General features: G+C 49.8%; 1 protein-coding gene across 4 annotated transcripts in view; it reads left to right on the top strand.

Annotated features, from left to right (window-relative positions):
• ush2a (Usher syndrome 2A (autosomal recessive, mild)) overlaps positions 1–17,506 on the top strand; it is a 1,354,742-nt gene that overhangs the window by 1,254,602 nt on the left and 82,634 nt on the right. The window lies entirely within an intron of this gene.

Here is a 17,506-nt window from a genome sequence, read left to right as displayed (position 1 = left end):
AATACACTGCAGAAGAGACCCTTCGACCCAGCTAGTCTGCACCGCCACATGAAAAACATCTGACTTACTTACCTGATCCCATTTGCCAGCACTTGACCCATAGCTTTGAATGTGCTTGACGTGCCAAGTGCTCATCCAGGCACATTTTAACGGATGTGAGGCAACCCGCCTCTACCACCCTCCCAGGCAGTGCATTCCAGGCCATCACTACTCTTTGGGTAAAAAAGCTTTTCCTCACATACCCCCTAAACCTCCTGCCCTTCACCTTGAACTTTTGTCCTGTCAAAGCTGACCCTTCAACAAGGAAGAACAGTTGCTCCCTATCCACACTGTCCATGCCCCCCATAATCTTGTACACCTCGATTAGGTTGCCCCTCGGTCTTCTCTATTCCAAAGAAAACAACGCAAACCTATCCAACTTCTCTTCATAACTTAAATCCCAGGTAACATCCTGGTGAATCTCCTTCGCACCCCCTCCATGCTCCAGGTAGCCCAATTTGGAGGTGACTCTCTTTGTCTTCCCCCAACTAATTGTTCTGAACTGAAAATGTAAACGTAGACAATAATTATAAACCCCTAAGTGGATGAATTTGGGAATCTCGATAAACTTAACAGGGGAAAAAAAATCATGAACCATGCCCACCATTGGCAAACTAAGAATTGTTATTCAGAACTACAATAGACCAGACTATGTAGAAATTCAAAATGGCACCTTCCTACAGTCACTGCAGGCTACAGGATATATATTTGAAGCACCGTGTCGAAAGCATGTCTTGATATTTTTCCCTCACGGCACATGGACTGGGTGTAATTGGGATTGATACCTGTGACAAAAAGTGGAAAGAAAATTCAGTTCCACAGAGCACAAAAAGATATACCAGCCTGGTGTATAAAAACAAATATCTGGCATATATAATGCTTGTTGATTGATCCTAGATCGGGAAAGAAAATGGTGAAAGTGTAATGGGTGAGGTAAAAAGGAGTCACCTTTATGTTAAGATTCTTGTGAACCCAATTTCAATATCATTATAAATAACAACATCAGCAAAATCAAAACAACTTGGCCTAGAAATTTGAGAAATCAGAGAATAGCACCACCTGAATGCAGAGGACCAAAACCCCGAGCAGCATTTCTTATTATTAGCAAGACAATGAGTAATAGTATCCACTGGATGTTTGCCAGAGAGGAGGTCCTGAAGATTGGCAATGCCAGCCGTGGCCCTTAAAGGGGGACTGAGAGAGAGGACATTGACCTGGATGGGAGCCAACTGGGGTGGCAGTGAGGTAAAATGAGTACACAGGGGGATAGCAGTGGCTGGGTTCTGGAAGGTTGGGGTAATGATCATCGGTGATCATGGATAATAAATGCTGGAACTAGGGAGGGTAAAGACCAAGATCAGGTAGGGAAGTGACTAGGATCGCAATGATAGCTGCAGAAAGCAAGTTTAGCTGGGGGATAGTAGTGATTAGCAGGGACAAGTGGAGAGAAAACAATGTCTGGGGTAGTGGCAAGGAGTTAATTATAGCTCTTGGGGTGAAAAGGATCAAAGAATATCGGGGGAAAGCAGAATTAGGTTATTAATTTGGATGATCAGCCATGATCATAATGAAGGGTGGTGCCGGCTCGAAGGGCCAAATGTCCTCTTCCTATTTTCTACAGTTTGGCAGGGAGCAAACTCTGTTTACGTACATTCTAGTAGATCAAATAGTCTTCCAAAATTTTGTTGATGAACTATAAAATTACTTTTTTACATGACTTTTTTACCTCATTGTTTATTCATCAAAAAACATTAAAAACTAAGAATATGAAAAGGCAAATAAGTATTTCATATTTCTTACTGAATTACGAGATATAAACTCCAGCTATTGTACAAAGGACTGATTCCAGGCTCTGCTAATTTTCCATGTTTGAAATAAATTCGGGAAGAACGTGCTCCTGCTGAAAATTACTTACCAGGTCTCTTTTCAAAGCTGTTTTGATCTATCATCCTGATTGATCACTGTGTAATTGGCTTTTATTGAACCTAATTTAACCCTATAAGCTCATACATCTAGACTGTCCATTCACTCTGACATGATACAAATTACTTACAAATGCATATGTTGACCCATACCAGCTTTGACAGTAATCATGTTTAATTATACAAATAGTTTCTGATAAATTTGATTACAGAATGGTACATTTGTTTAGTCACTTCTTGATGAAGCTGAAATTTAATTTTCTTGTACCATCTTCTAAAGCATATTGTGAAAATAAATGCTGACTTTTTGCATAGCATGCACAACATCCAATATTTATATTTTGTTTTTAGTCAGTATTTTGTGCACAGCTGTCATCTACTATAAGCGAGATATGTGTGCATTGTGTGGATGTTTGCTTGGTTAGTCTAACAGACTATTACGAAGATAAATGTCAATTTATAAACCACAGACAGAATAATTGTTACTTCCTCTTGAATGTTACCAATTTTCAGTTTTTTTAAATGAGATTGGGTTTAATTTTCAAATTGCAATCCCACCCCTAAACACAGGTTGTGCAGAGATTCCCAAAGTATAATCTACTTCTATATTCTTGATAGGATTTGTAGGTCCCGATGAGGGTGAGGGCAGGCGGGCTCGAATACTAGCTACTGAATAGTGTGTCGGTTTTACATAACCATTCCTGCCACCGGCGATTTTGCTCAGGACAGGGGAATACAAGACCCAGCAATGCACAAGATTTTGAAATGAGGCCAATTAATCTTGTTAACAAGCTTATTTTTAGCTCATTAAGGACTCAGATTGCATGCTAGGTCAGGGGTACTTCAGGTGTCTGGAGATGGCAACACAGTGGGAAGCCAGTCATTGCCATGCCATCAAATTAGGTGGGCCCATTTTGAAGGGACCATGTCTGAAAGTGAAACTCAGTCATTGGTACACAAGTGTGTCGAGGTTTCAAAGTGAGCAACCTGTGCGTGCTAGGGCAGTGGAGGGTGCCAAGACCCTCCTGGCATTGCAGATCATAAGGCAAGGTGGAGTGAGCTTTCTGAAATGGAAGAATGTGCAAGGTTACAGGGATAAGGCAAGGGAGTGGGACTAGGTAAAATTCTCTTTCAGATAGCCAGTGCAGGCTCAAGGTGCCGAATGGTGTTCTTCTGCACTGTAAAGATCCTGTGATTCTATTGTGAGTGCAGTTCAGTGCGAGCAGGGGAACAAATGGAAATGAGATTAGGATTCTCAGACAAGTGGTACAAGTGCTGATGAGGACTGGCATTCTTAGCAGCAGGGGCAAACCCAGGTATGAGAAGGACAGAGGAGAAGAGCAATGGGCAGGAAGGACATGAATGTCATGCCAACGATATTAGGTGTGTTGGACATGTTGGAGCAGCAATGCCACACGCAGGAGTCTGCACCTGTCCAGGCAGATGGTCAGTGAGATTTGTGTCTTCATTGTGAAGATCTCAAATCTTACAGCACTGCACACCATGCCCTGCCAGTAGCTGCCAAAGTCACTGTGACCATGAACTTCTTTGCCTCTGGCTTCTACCAAGGATCAGTTGCAGATCCAGTTGGTGCCTCTCGTAGCAGCACACAATTACATCTTGCAGATCACTGATGTCCAAGTTGTTAAAGCTGGGTTGGACATAAAATTTCTAACAGATGTGGCTTTGTTGGCACAAAGAACAGAGAAACTCATCTCCTTCTCCTCCAGAATGTAAAGGGTTATGGGGACAGTGTGTACTAACGGCATTGAAGTGTCTGATCAGCCATGATCATATTGAATGGTTGTGCAGGCTTGAAGGGCTGAATGGCCAACTCCTGTCCGTATGTTCCAAGCTGCAGGACACCACCAAGTTGCAACCATGTGACTATCAAGGCAATGAGTGAGCAGCCAGTAAGATTTCTCAACATGAATGGTTACCAACCCCTAAATATTCAGCTGGTGTATGATCATGACATGTGCTTTCTGCACTATCTTGGCAGCTGCCATGACACTATCATCCTCTGGCAGTCCAGACTGCCGCAGCTCATCATGTCATCACCCATTTCTGTGGATGACTTCTAGGGATATTCCTTGAAGAGGTATTTGCTCGCATCTTTAAGTGACCTTGAGCAGAACCACAGGTGCACAATTTGCGGAGATGGTTCTGAGGATAAAGGTTCAAATCGCACCACTGTAGCTGGCAGAATCTTTATTCAAATAATAAAAATAAATCTAAAATTAGAAAGCTAGGGAGGGATTCTCTGAACCCCCGCCGGTCGGAGAATCGTCGGGGGCCAGCGTGAATCCCGCCCCCGCCATCTCCCAGAGTCTCCGACCGGTAGAAAGTCGGCAAGGTGTCAATCCCGCTGCCCGCCTCGGAGAATGGCGGGGGCCAGCGGGAGACTATGGTCCCCGGTGCTGCCCGTATTCTCCCAGCCGGATGGGCCGAAGTACATGGGTCACGCCGGCGTAAATCAAAACACCTATTTAACGGCATCAACCAGTGCTGATGGTTGATGCCATTCAGCATGGAGGTGGAGGAGGAGCGTGGCAGGCTGCCGCAGAGGAGCATGCCGCAGAGGGGCAGGCGCCCAGGCTGGTGGGCCACCCGCTCAACAGGACGAGGAGGAGGAGGAGGAGGAGCACGAGGAGAGGGTGGAGGACGTTGTGGCATCACGGCAACGGAAATGCCCGAGGAGGCCCCGTGTGTACCGGCCCCGTTCGTCGTACCAGGACCTCACGGACCGGGAATGCAGGAGGAGACTCCGGATGAGCCGGGAAACCATGGCACATGTCTGCCACCTACTGGCACACCTGGCACCGCGTGGCACTGGGGGGGGACACCCGCTCCCCATGTCCGTCAAGGTTACGGTGGCCCTGAACTTTTATGCCACGGGGCCATTCCAGGCACTGAGTGGGGACCTGCCCGGCATCTCGCAGACATCGGTGCACCGTGCATCCGGGCAGTGAAAGACGCCTTTTATGCCATTGCAGACCGCTACATCCGGTTCCCTGTGAACCGGGCGAGCCAGGATGCCCGGGAGTGGGCGTCTTTGCCGTGGCCAGTTTTCCCATGGTCCAGGGCGCGATGGATGGGATGCACGTTGCCGTGTAGCCACCTGCAGATAACAGGGCCGTGTTCACCAATAGGAAGGGGACCTATTCCATGAACATCCAGGTGATCTGCGACCACCGCATGATTATCCTGCACGTCTGCGCCCGGTACCCGGGAAGTGTTCATGACTCATACGTGTTGTCACGGTCTTACATCCCCGGCATGTTCGAGGGACACCACCCCCGGCTGAGGGGCTGGTTGCTGGGCGACAGGGGTTACCTGTTGCGGTCGTGGCTGATGACGCCTATACGGAGACCACAGACTGAAGCAGAGAACAGCTACAACGATGCCCATGCAGCGACAAGGGGTGTGATGGAGAGGTGCTTTCGGCTGCTGAAGCCGCGTTTCAGGTGCCTGGACCTCTCTGGGGGGGGGCCCTCCAGTACCCGCCAGATAGGGTCGGCCACATCGTTGTGGTCTGCTGAGTCCTGCACAACATAGCCCAGCAGAGGGGCGATGTGCTGCAGGCAGGGGAGGGGGCAGTGGAGGAGCAGTAGGAAGAGGTGCAGACCTCCCCAGATGAGGGGGATGGGGGCAATGGTCAGGGCAGACAGGCTGGACATGGGTGGATGGCTGACCACCGTTACCGGCTGGGCCAGCGGGCACGGGACAGGCTGATAGCCGCCCGGTTCACTGACTAGGGGGCATGCGAATCGGCAAGTATGGCGACATACCGCACACCATGGCAACATCCGACCGCCCTCAACCCCCCCTCACCCGCCCAGTACCAACACCTCACCCACCCAGCACCAACACCCTAACCCCCCCTCACCCACCCAGCACCAACACCCTAACCCCCCCTCACCCACCCAGAACCAACACCCTAACCCCCCCCCCCCCCACCCACCACCAACCACCCCCGCCCTACTCGCATGCACACCACCCCTCCATTGCACATCCACCTGCGGCACAACGGGCCGGGCTCACACGGTCGCTGGTGGAAGCGTGTCTATTGCAGGCCATGGAGGATGATGATGACCCGCTCTGCGATGAGCCCCTGGCTCCACATCGTTGGATAATGTCTGACCCACGGCCACAGTACCACTGTCCACCCGGACCATCCCTGCATGCAGCCGTGACACTGCAGCGCACGGTCCTAACCACTGTCCGGGGGAATGGAGAGGGCAGCCCAGGTGGAGGGGGGGCACACTCAACTGGGGCCGACATAAGATCACCCCTCACACACACCCACTGGCACTCAATGTATATAACACCCCCGCACGCTTTGGACAGAACACAAAGGCAGCTTCTGTAGGTGTGAAAGTGATTTTAATTACAAACTGTCCATACACGTGTCCCAGCCCCTAAAACTCGTCTGTGCCCTGCGCCCGTGCCAATTTACTCAGTGCCTAATTGTTTGGCTTTATGGGCCCTTTGACTACGCCTAGGTGGTTCCCCAGACGGTACAGCAGAACTGGAGGTGGACTCCTGTGATTCCTGCCCTGTGACTCGGGATCCCTTTGGCGGCTGTTTCCTGGGGCGGCCCGGCCTAGATGGGCCATGCTGCGACTCGGGCGACTGGGATGGTGAGCTGCCAGCCTGTCATGCCTGCTGCCCACCAGATACACCTGGGACAGAAGGGGGGGAGTCCGAAGTGTGTTCCGGGACCTCCCCTACAGGGGGACTCGGGACAGGCCCCAGCACCTCCTCCTCCCTCGGGGTGCCCGATGGCCTCCGGGCCTCTACATGGGTCTGGGGTGCGAATGGACCGGCCATCCGACGCCCCCCTGACACCTGGCGCTGCCAGTCCTGGAGGCCCGTGCTGGTATCGGCAAGGGTCTGCAGGTTTGCAGCCATGGATCTCAGGGAGTTGGCCATCCCTGTCTGTGTCTGGGTGACGCCGGCCAGCACCTGGGCAATGGCGCCGATGACCTCAGCCATGTCCTGCTGAGACTGGGCCATGGCCTGCTGAGACTGGGCCATGGCCTGCAGAGACTGGGCCATTGCCTGCTGAGACTGCGCCATGTCCTGCTGAGATGGGGCCTCTGCTATCTGCCGCTGGCTCTGGCTCATGGTTTCCTGTGAGAGGGAAGCCATGTCCTGGGCCACACACGCCACCCTCACGGAACGCCCCAGGCCTCGTATCCTGCTCCCCATGTCTGACACCGTTGCACCCTTTGCCTCCACCGCGGACGCCACCCGTGCAGTTTCGGCCTGGGTGGCCTGGGTGGCACGCATCCGGCACCACTCCCAGCTCCTGGACATGGGTGGACTCCTCCACCTGCGTCTGCAGCCGCTGCAAGCCAGCCATCATCCTCTTCCTTCGTCCCAGGTTTGGTGGCTGCATCGGGTCTATGGGTGGGTGTGGTAACTCCAGGAAGCTGGGACCCGTCTGGGCGGCAGATGTTCGCTTGCGCCAGGATGCCCTCCGACCTCCCGCCCCTCTGCTGCTCCTACCTCCACCTGCTGTACCAGTATGGCTATGTTGTGTGCACCAGTGAGTGTACCAGACGCCTCATCGCTAAAGTGCCCAACCGAGGTGAGTGTCTCTGCGATGGTGGAGGGTGTTGGAGAAAGCAGTGGCGTTGTGGCGTGCGCATCGTCAGATTCCGAGTCTATGGTCCCTGGAGTGGCGCCTCATCTCTACCCATCGGCTGTGTGTCACTGTCCTGTCTTCCAGTGTCATGTGTGTCGGTGTCCTGGGTAGGACTGTCCTGGGTAGGGGTGTCCTGGGTCGGCTGCGACGGGTGCCTGTGGCTGCTCCCCTCGTCGCTGGGTGTCACACACCTGCATCGCCGCACTCGCACGAGATGCGGGCGTCGTCTCCGTGTTGCTCCGGGTGTCTCCCTCCTGGCCACCCTGGGGCATCCTGCGGGCGGTTGGCATCCGCGGGGACGAGTGCCTCGACATTTGGTCCTGCAATACACAATACAGCATGCATGGTTAGACACACGGGCGGTGATCGGGGGATATGGGGGTGGGGGGGAGAGGGGATATAGGGGTTATGGGGGAGGGGGGATATGGGGGAGGGGGGATATGGGGAGGGGGGATATTGGGGATATGGGGGAGGGGGGATATGGGGGATATGGGGGAGGGGAGATATGGGGAATATGGGGGAGAGGGGGTATGGGGATATGGGGAGTGGGGATATGGGGAGGAGGGTTATGGGGGAGAAGGGATATTGGGGATATAGGGGAGGGGGGATATGCGGAAGGGGGATATGGGGAGAGGGGATATGGGGGATATGGGGGAGGGGGGATATGGGGGATATGGGGAGGGGGAATATGGGGGAGAGGGGATATGGGGGATATGGGGGAGGGGGGATATGGCGGAGAGGAGAAATGGAGATATGGGGGAGGGGGGATATGGGGAGAGGGAATATGGGGATATGGGGAGGGGGATATGGGGAGGGGGATATGGAGGAGGGGGATATGGGGGAGAGGGGATATGGGGAGAGGGGATATGGGAGATATGGGGGAGGGGGGATATGGGGAATATGGGGTGGGGAGATATGGGGAATATAGGGGATGGGGGATATGGGGGAGGGGGGATATGGGGAGGGGGAAGGGCCGTGGTTGGCTCACTTGCTTGGGGGCCCCCGACCTCTGCATCGGCAACCTCCCGGTCCTCAGGTCCTCCTGCCAGTTCCAGGGCCCTTTCCTCATGGACGGTGAGTGGCCTCTCATCAGCTGGGCCCCCTCCAGTCCTCTGATGCTCTCTGTTGTTGTGTGCACGCTTCTCCTGTGGGTGGCAGGGGTAAAGGGCAACAGTGTTAGACAGGTATATGACTGCACGACAGCGGATGCGTGTATATTGGCAGAGGTGCGCAGCACATTAGGGTTAGAGTTGGGATAGCATTAGGGTTGGTTGCACCTGGGGGTGTGCCGCACATCGTGGGGGGAGGGGCCTCACCCTGGCTGCCCTGACGAGGTCGTTGGCCTTCTTGTGGCACTGGGTGCCTGTCCTCGATGTCACAGCCACAGCGCTGACGGCCTCAGCAACCTCCCTCCACAGGCCCCGGCTGAGGCGTGGGGCGACCCTGCAGCCATGTCCGGGGTACAGGGCCTCCCTCTTCTCCTGTACTGCGTCCAGGAGCGCCTCCATGTCGCGCTCCTGGAACCTCGGGGCTCCGCGGTGGCCGGCCATCATTGCGGGTCTTCTGGGTGGGGGGGAGAACGGGGACACCATCTTTTGCGCTGGGACGCACGCGGCGTTGATTACGCCGTGCGGCGTCAAGTGACGCGGTGCGTCTACGTCGGGTGACCCCGTCGCGAATGGTGTCACGCCGCTGCTAGCCCATTCGGGCCCAGAGACTTCGCGATCTCTGAGGGGGCCCAACGCCGGAGTGATCCGCGCCGTTTTTGGCGCCGGGTCCCGGCCATCGCGCCGGTTTTCAGAGAACCCCGCCCCCTAGTCTCAGTAATGGTGACTTTGAAACTGTCATTGATTGCCGTAAAAACCCATCTGGTTTACAAATACCCCTTTATGGAACAATCTCTGCCATCCTTCCTCGGTGAGACCTACCTGTGGCTCGAGACCCACAGCAAAGTGGTTGGCTCTCAACTGCCCTCTGACATGGCCGAGCAAGCTACTCAATTCAAGGGCAATTAGGGATGGACAACAAATGTTGGACTTGATAGGTGACACCCGCACCCCATGAAAGAACCAATAATAAAACAAGCAATCTGTTCATGAGGACCACCACTGAGCTGTTAGAGAAGTGATTCCACCATCTGGACTGATCAGATGGTGCCCTGCAGTACACCCCAGCAATGGTTTCACACTTTGTAGTGGTGTTTTGCACTCCCCATAACATGATCATACAGACAGGTGAGGACCTTGAAGAGGGTGAGGCCACGTGACACAGTTTATCAGAGGAAGAGAAGGAACAGTAATTGAAGAGGAGCTGGAGGAGTAGGATGTAAAGCAGAGGGCCCTGTGTAGTAATTTATGTAGCTTCCAGTACACGCAAATTCATCATCCTGCGAGCCTGACTGACCATCTTAAATTTAATTGGTTGTCAGTGTAATTCTTAGCAGACAAGATTATTTAACGAATGTTGTCTAATCGCAGAATCACATCTAATGTTGGACACTGTGCTTTGAGTTTTTCAAGCACGGGCTGGTTATATAGGCTCTGTACCTTGCTTGTTACGAACAGCAGTTGGGACATGCTGGGCAAGATTCTCCTTCGGCTGATGCCAGAATCGGGAAACGCAGTTGGACGGAGAATTGGTTCCGATGCTGAAATCGCGACAGGCGCTGATTTCACGCCAAATCGCAATTCTCCGCGGTTCACTTGTGCTTTTAAAAATTGTGAAACAGGCGTCATGGCTGCTGAGGGAGAGAGAGGGGGTACAGAAAGTGTCCAACATAGTCATAGTTTGCTGACAGTTGTGCCACTGACCGGGGGAGGGGGGGGCTTCTGCTAGGGCTGGGGGGAGTAGCAGGGGATAGCCAGGAAATGGGCCATGGGGTGGACGGGCACGGAACACCATTGCTGCAGCCTTCAAGACAGCCATGCAGCTGCACGTGTTGCTGACTGCCCACTGTGATCTTGGGGTCATAGGTCGTATGGGTATCCCCCCTGGCCACCGCCAAGGGGTTATCATAAAAAAGTAATTTTATAGTTCATCAACAAAACGTTGGCCTATCAGCCATATGGGCGTGCTCCAGCACAACTTGTGCTGTCTTGTTGGCTGGGATAATATGTGTGGGGAGTGAAGTGTGCATATGCGGCTGCAGCTTGTCGGCTTCCTGAGTGTCAATCGCGAATCCAGCACTGTTTCTCATTAGATTCAATTGTGTTCCGCTTGTTCCTTAACAGTTGCTGAATCGATCCAGGTGCAGCACCAGTTTTGCTGTCGTGGAGGTCCACGAGTCCTGCCCCAGCTGTTTGACATAGAATTCATAGAATTCATAGAATTTACAGTGCAGAAGGAGGCCATTCGGCCCATCGAGTCTGCACCGGCTCCTGGAAGGAGCACCCTACCCAAGGTTAACACCTCCACCCTATCCCCATAACCCAGTAACCCCACCCAACACTAAGGGCAATTTTGGACACTGAGGGCAATTTATCATGGCCAATCCACCTAACCTGCAGAGCACCCGGAGGAAACCCACGCACACACGGGGAGGATGTGCAGACTCTGTCTGCATTTCCTGGACATGATCCACCAGTCTTTGTACATATGGCTTACATACCTAGCATCACACTGACATTGAAATTTATCTACCACATTACTCATTGGTGTGATTGGCAGAACGTCTTTTTGGCTTACACCATAAGGTACAGGAGTAGAAGTGTGCCATTCAGCCCATCGGTCCGCTCCATAGAATTCTCTCAATGGAGAATACTACTCGTGTTGGTAGTGCATAGTAATACCCTAAAACAGCTAGTTTCACCTGTTACTCAATTATTTGAGATACCTGTCCATTCAGGGTAATTGGAGGTACACAGGGCACTATCCAGGGATGAAAGTGATAGCCTTAGGCCCATTGTTAAGTTTCCTTCCCTCACAGTTCATCCTTCTTTTCAAGTTTTGCCATTGAAAAATGGAAGCTCACATCTGGAGTTATATATCAATATTTTCAGTAATTTCAAAGTGCACTTTTAAAAGTGTAATAACCTCTAGTGAACCACTCAGTGTTCTGCCCGACAAGATGGCCTCTGCTCTCAGCCACTACAACATGGTGCTCCCCTTGTGGCCATTGGGTAGGTGTAAGCAGTCTCTCCACTTATATCTACTTGTAGCAGAGATGCCCAAGGCACCATTCTTCATTTTACTGCCATTGTAGGCACCTCCAGCAGCTGCTGCATTGGTGGCAAGGTGAAGGCAGCCTCCATTACAGGGCCCTGCTGCATAAATGATCTCACAGTCAGAGAGACCAATGAGATCAATGTTGATAATAACTCCCTCATGAGGGGAGGCTCCATTATCCTCTTCAGTGACTACCTCAGCCCTTGGCTGGTGCTCCAGATCAACAGAGAGGATCACTGATGAGGCATGTTTATATCCACTCCTTGTATCCTTGAGCCACCAACGCTACTGACTAGGTCATGTTACTCAGCATGCATTCTGTGAATCTTCTTCTTTGTAAAAATATACCGTATTTGTAAAACGTCTGAAAGAACATTACAAACATTTCAAAATGGGCATCATGCAAAGTGCAATAACACTTTTGTTTTCTCCATAGATCATGTTGTACTCTGGGATGCTTTGCTGCAGTCAAATAAACATTGCAGACATTTAAAATTGGTCATTACAAATGGTGCATTGGTATTTAAGTTGTCTACATAGATCAAGTTGCAATCTGAGCTGCTTCAATACAATTGTGAAACATGTAATATAACACTGTATATATTCAATGTGAGTCATACAGCCTGAGGGGGTTCTATACAATTCCCCTCCCTCGGTGCACTATAGCTGAAAGATCTTAGACAGCAACCTGTGCATGTCACAAAGCCAACTCATATGTAACTCTCCATGGAGGTTGATCATCATCATTATAAGCCTCCTTGGTCCCTCTGACTTTGGGACTATTGATGCAGCAAGGCCCTGTGATGGAATCTGCCTCTAGTTTAACACTCGTGCTGGAGGTGCTTCCACTGGCATCTCACCGAGGACTCGGGATAGTTGACAGAAAACAGATTTCAGGATTTTTGCAACATTTCTTTCCCCCAAAGTCCACCCTATAAGTTGCTACATGCACTTATATGTGAACTTCTATACATTAACAGCTCGATACCAATTATTTGATGGAAGCTGCTGAAGCTGTGCTCTGTACAATTTCCTTTTCTTTGACCAGAATCATGCTGCCTTTGTTTAATAACATTGTCCGAGAAGGCAGCATGGTGGCACAGTGGTTAGCACTGCTGCCTCACGGCACCGAGGACCCGGGTTCAATCCTAGGCCGTGGGTCACTGTATGTGTGAGTTTGTACATTCTCCCCATTTCTGCATGGGTCTCACTCCCACAACCCAAATATGTGCAGGGTAGGCAGATTGGCCACGCTATAATTGTCCCTTAAGTAGGAAAAAAATTTGCCCGTCAATTTTTTAAAAAACTTGAGTACTTTAAATTTATTTTTCTTTAAAAAAGGTTGGCCGAGGCTATTTCCGGGTCCCAGTCCCAATCGTCTCTGAGGACAGCCTGCCTGCCCGATCTTCCCAGTGGTAGCTAATTAACAGGCTCTCTCCAAGAGTCCCATCCCATGAATAACATGATCAGGCTATGCAGGCGGATGGCCAATGGGAACGCCCACAGCTCTGGGCGTTGACTGCTCCACCAGGCGAGGTGGGTGCTGCATCTAAGGGCACTTCTAGATGGAGACATCCTCAGCAGACTTTTGAACAAACTTAAAATTAAACTGTGGACACAGCTACCAGGCCATCATTGCGAAGAAGGAGTCCCTCCAGCGGATGGGCTGTGGTCACAGCTGCAACTCTGGGAGAGTGGGTTGAACTCGAAGAGGCCCTGCTAGCCCCAATTTAACATTAGGGGTCACCTCTAGCCAACTGCTGAGCTTCAGCCTCAGCAGTGACCCATCCACTGTCAGGACGACCCCAGTGGCATCAGCAATCTGCCCAAAAGTGACCACTTAATTGCCATTAGTTTCTCACCCATCGTAGTCCAGCGAGGGTAGGCAGTGCATTCAGATACCACCTTCGCTTGGAATCACTTGGGAGCAAGACCATATTGTGGAGCCACCGAACATGAGATTATCTGAAGTTCTCCACCCTCCTGCCTCCAAAGCTGCCTTTCTCTGGCTGATAACAGGCCATCCTTTGTGTCTAAAGGAGATGTTGCATGAGGCTCACACCAAGATTTATCCAGCACCATATTTGAGGTCCTCTCATGCTTGCAAGAACCAGCACAAACCAGCAATCCCAGGAACTAGACAGGCTGATGCATAGAACTCAAGTGAACAGGAGTAGGTGTAGATGATCCAGGAGAAGTGGGGAGCATCTGGGCAGATGGTCAAGTCACCTCCATTCACAGCTGCCAGCGCAGTGAGCCAGGTCTCAGGAGCTTTCGGAGAACAAGAGATTATTGCGATCCTGAGATGGCAGGCTTCACAACTTGCATTACCTAATGTTCTAACACATTGAAAATATGGATTTGCCCCAAGTAACAGCTCCAAAGCCATTTGAGGCCGGGCCTCTGTGTTTTTATTATCTCTCCTGAAATTTCAGAATTACGCTATACTGCTTTTTGCTGCAAGTTTACTTCCTGATTGGATGAGATTACCGTGTTTTAATTAGATGCAATGAGAGATTATCATTGGCTTTTGCAAAGACATTGCATTAATGGAGTTGGCTCACCCATTGATTAACAAGCCATGGAGGTCAGGAGATGGAACAGGGTGAACACCAGCAATGGATGATATTGGTTCTCACAATAGTGACACTTTCACATGTAGATATTTGAAGTCAAACAATTGTTTTGATGAAAGTGGTCTGCATTTGGCCAGTGAACACTGGAAATGGAGGAAATATAGTCACTTCAGCTTCCTTTAAATTAATCACAATGGAGCAGCCTCCACCTGTCCACAATTAACAGTCTGTTAAATACAAATGGGCCAGAAACCTGGCACAACAACATTTCCTCTGCATTGTAACCCCTGAAATAGACATACTTGATGTAGCATAAAGAGGGAAATCAATCTCATTCAATCAAAGCTAATTGATGGGAGCATGGAGGAAAACTTAAAATAATTGATTATTCCACATGGTTTTTTAAAAACTATATGTATGAGTCAGGATGTAGGACTAAATCTTTCTCATTGTCAGTTTTACAATTAACTAAAGTTTTCTTTAATTTAAATATTTTATGTTTCCCTAAAATAACATGCAAACTAATTTTCTGGGATAGTATCATACGTTATCCTGCCTTGAATTTGTGCATTTAAACATGTGTGAAGTAGAAAACCTTTAAGTAACAGCCAAATTGCTGGGGCTGGATTCTCTGATTTTGAGGCTATATCCTCATGCCGGCATGGGAAAGGTTTTACAACAGAAAAAATGGCATAAAACGGCCACCGATCCTCCGTTTGGCTGGGGGTCAGCAGCCAAGCAGCGTGGAGCACCCGGCTCTAGCTGTCGATGCAGCCCGGAGAATTGCTGGGTCCTGCAGTGGCCACGCCGTGCAACATGGCGCCAACCACTCACGGACCTGGCCTGCTAAATAGTGCCCAACATGGACTACACCCCCCACAGTGCCCCCAGCCCCTGGCAAAGTCCCCCTTTCCCGTGGATCGGTCCTCCCCCGACTGTGGCGTCACTGGGCTGAGTCCGTGGCCGCCATGCCGAGTTCTGATGGATGAGACCACATGCGACCGACGCCGTCGGGAACTCGGCCGGTTAGGGCGGAGCATCGAGGGGGGCGGGCCTCAATGAATGCCCCCTATGGTGGGAGCGGGACATCGTGAAAGCGATGCCGCCACCGATTTGACCGTAAACTTTGATTCTCGAGCCGATCGCCAAATTCAATTTCGCCGTCGGCGACTGGAGAATCCCGCCTCAGATTTTACAAAACTGCAAAATATCATGTTTTGGTAAATTAAAATTCACCATTTAGCAAAATTGTAGAGCCTTCCTAATTTTATTCATGTTTTCTCATCAGTTCTGATTCATTCACCCCACTTTAACAGAAAATAATTGAGAATTGCAGAAGTATTTCCTTTTGATAATAGTAAAACCTAAATTTATGGCACTTTAATATGAGAATTGTAAAACTAAACTTTAATCAAATTGATGAACTGGCAGCATAGAGTAGAAACCCAGTTCTTCTTGTTAAACATCTGCCAACTGTTAGAGATCCATTGACGCCATAAATCCCATTGTTATATTAAACCAAAGTGATAAACTTAACACACTGCCATTTGGTGGAGTAAAATTCGAGCTGCATGTTCATTAGTTCAGCACGTAGATCACAGCACAACCTTTTACCACCAGCTGATAGCCCCCAGTGTAGGTCTGCATTACATTAACATCTCAATGTATTAATCTCATGACCCTGCTAAATTAGTATTCATTCTGCTGTGGTTAATATCACTTGCATGTACTGCATTTTGTTGAAATAATTGAATACCAGTGGCTATTAATTTTCTTATTCATCACATCTCTGTCTCTGAAAATTCTAATGGCATACTGAAACCTGTCATTGCTGATGGTGACCTGCCTGTAACAGTCAGTTAGCAAGGGACAGGACACAGTGTCTTTAAAGAAATTGAATATTTGATAAAAGGGACTATCGTCTCAGTGAAAGGTATAAAAATGTCTGTACAGGTGGAGTAAGGTCATTGAACATTACGAATCTATAGGTCTACAGCCTTAAATATAGTAGGAGTGCAACAGAATTGCTAAATGTTAAGATGGAAACTGTACACCCCATTTTCTGTATTGCATGAAGCTTTTCTAATAGCCTTGCATGGATTAAAGCTTTCTCTCAAATCAAACAAGTACATTGACATTGGATAGCGTGAATCTTTGAAGATGAAACCGATTTTTAAAAAGTAATCACTTGCCTTCTAACCCCCCCCCCCCCCCCCCCCCCTTCCCCTTCCCCCACCATCCCAACTCTCTGGTACAATAAACACTGCTGCTGATTGTGACCTCTTTTGAAGGGCAAGTATCCCAGATTCATCTCCAAGTTTGCTGGGAACAGTAGTGGAAGAGCCTGGCGGGAACATTCCAGTACCTTTGCTGGCATGCTGTCCCAGCAACCTGGCTGTAGTATCAGAAGGTTTAATGATCTCACCAGAATTGCGAATGTAAGACTCTGAACTCGTACATTTCTCATTACTCTCCTGAACTCTGAGTCAGCTGCAGCCCCACTACTCAGCCCCACTACTCACAAGGCTTTCCACCCCTGCTTCCCGCCATTCTCTTCAATCAGTGCAATGCACCTAAGTCCAACTTCTTCCACTCTTACTCCAGGAGAGTGAGAGCTCTCATTGTAGCCCTGTTGCCAAGGCCACCGATGGAACTTTGAGGCACAGATAGATTTTGATGCAAGGTAATTTGCACGCAATTCATTATTCCCTGGTCTGTATTCTCTCCCTTGCCAATGTTGCTGTTCCTCATCCTCCAGCCCAAATGATAAATCCAACAGAACACTAATGGCAACAGCAACTGTGTCCAATTATAATGGGATAAAAAACCTACACCATCAAAAAGTGGTTAAAAGATATGTTTAAGGCACTGTTGGTCAGACCAAAATAATCAAACACTAGCCTGACAATCTGCTCAATGGCTTTATATGACTACAGTAAGAAGTCTTACAACACCAGGTTAAAGTCCAACAGGTTTGTTTCAAACACGAGCTTTCGGAGCACGGCTCCTTCTTCAGGTGAATGGAAAGGCTTGTTCCAGAAATGTTTATATAGACACAGTCAGAGATGCCCCGGAATGCGAGCACCTGCAGGCAATCAAATCATCAAAGATGCAGAGAGAGAGAGGTAACCTGGTGTTGTAAGACTTCTTAC

The sequence above is a fragment of the Scyliorhinus canicula genome, chromosome 1 (assembly GCF_902713615.1).
Source record: "Scyliorhinus canicula chromosome 1, sScyCan1.1, whole genome shotgun sequence".
Classification (NCBI taxonomy): Eukaryota; Metazoa; Chordata; class Chondrichthyes; order Carcharhiniformes; family Scyliorhinidae; genus Scyliorhinus; species Scyliorhinus canicula.
Note: the sequence above shows the minus strand (reverse complement) of the source record. Positions and strands in the feature narration are given on the sequence as shown.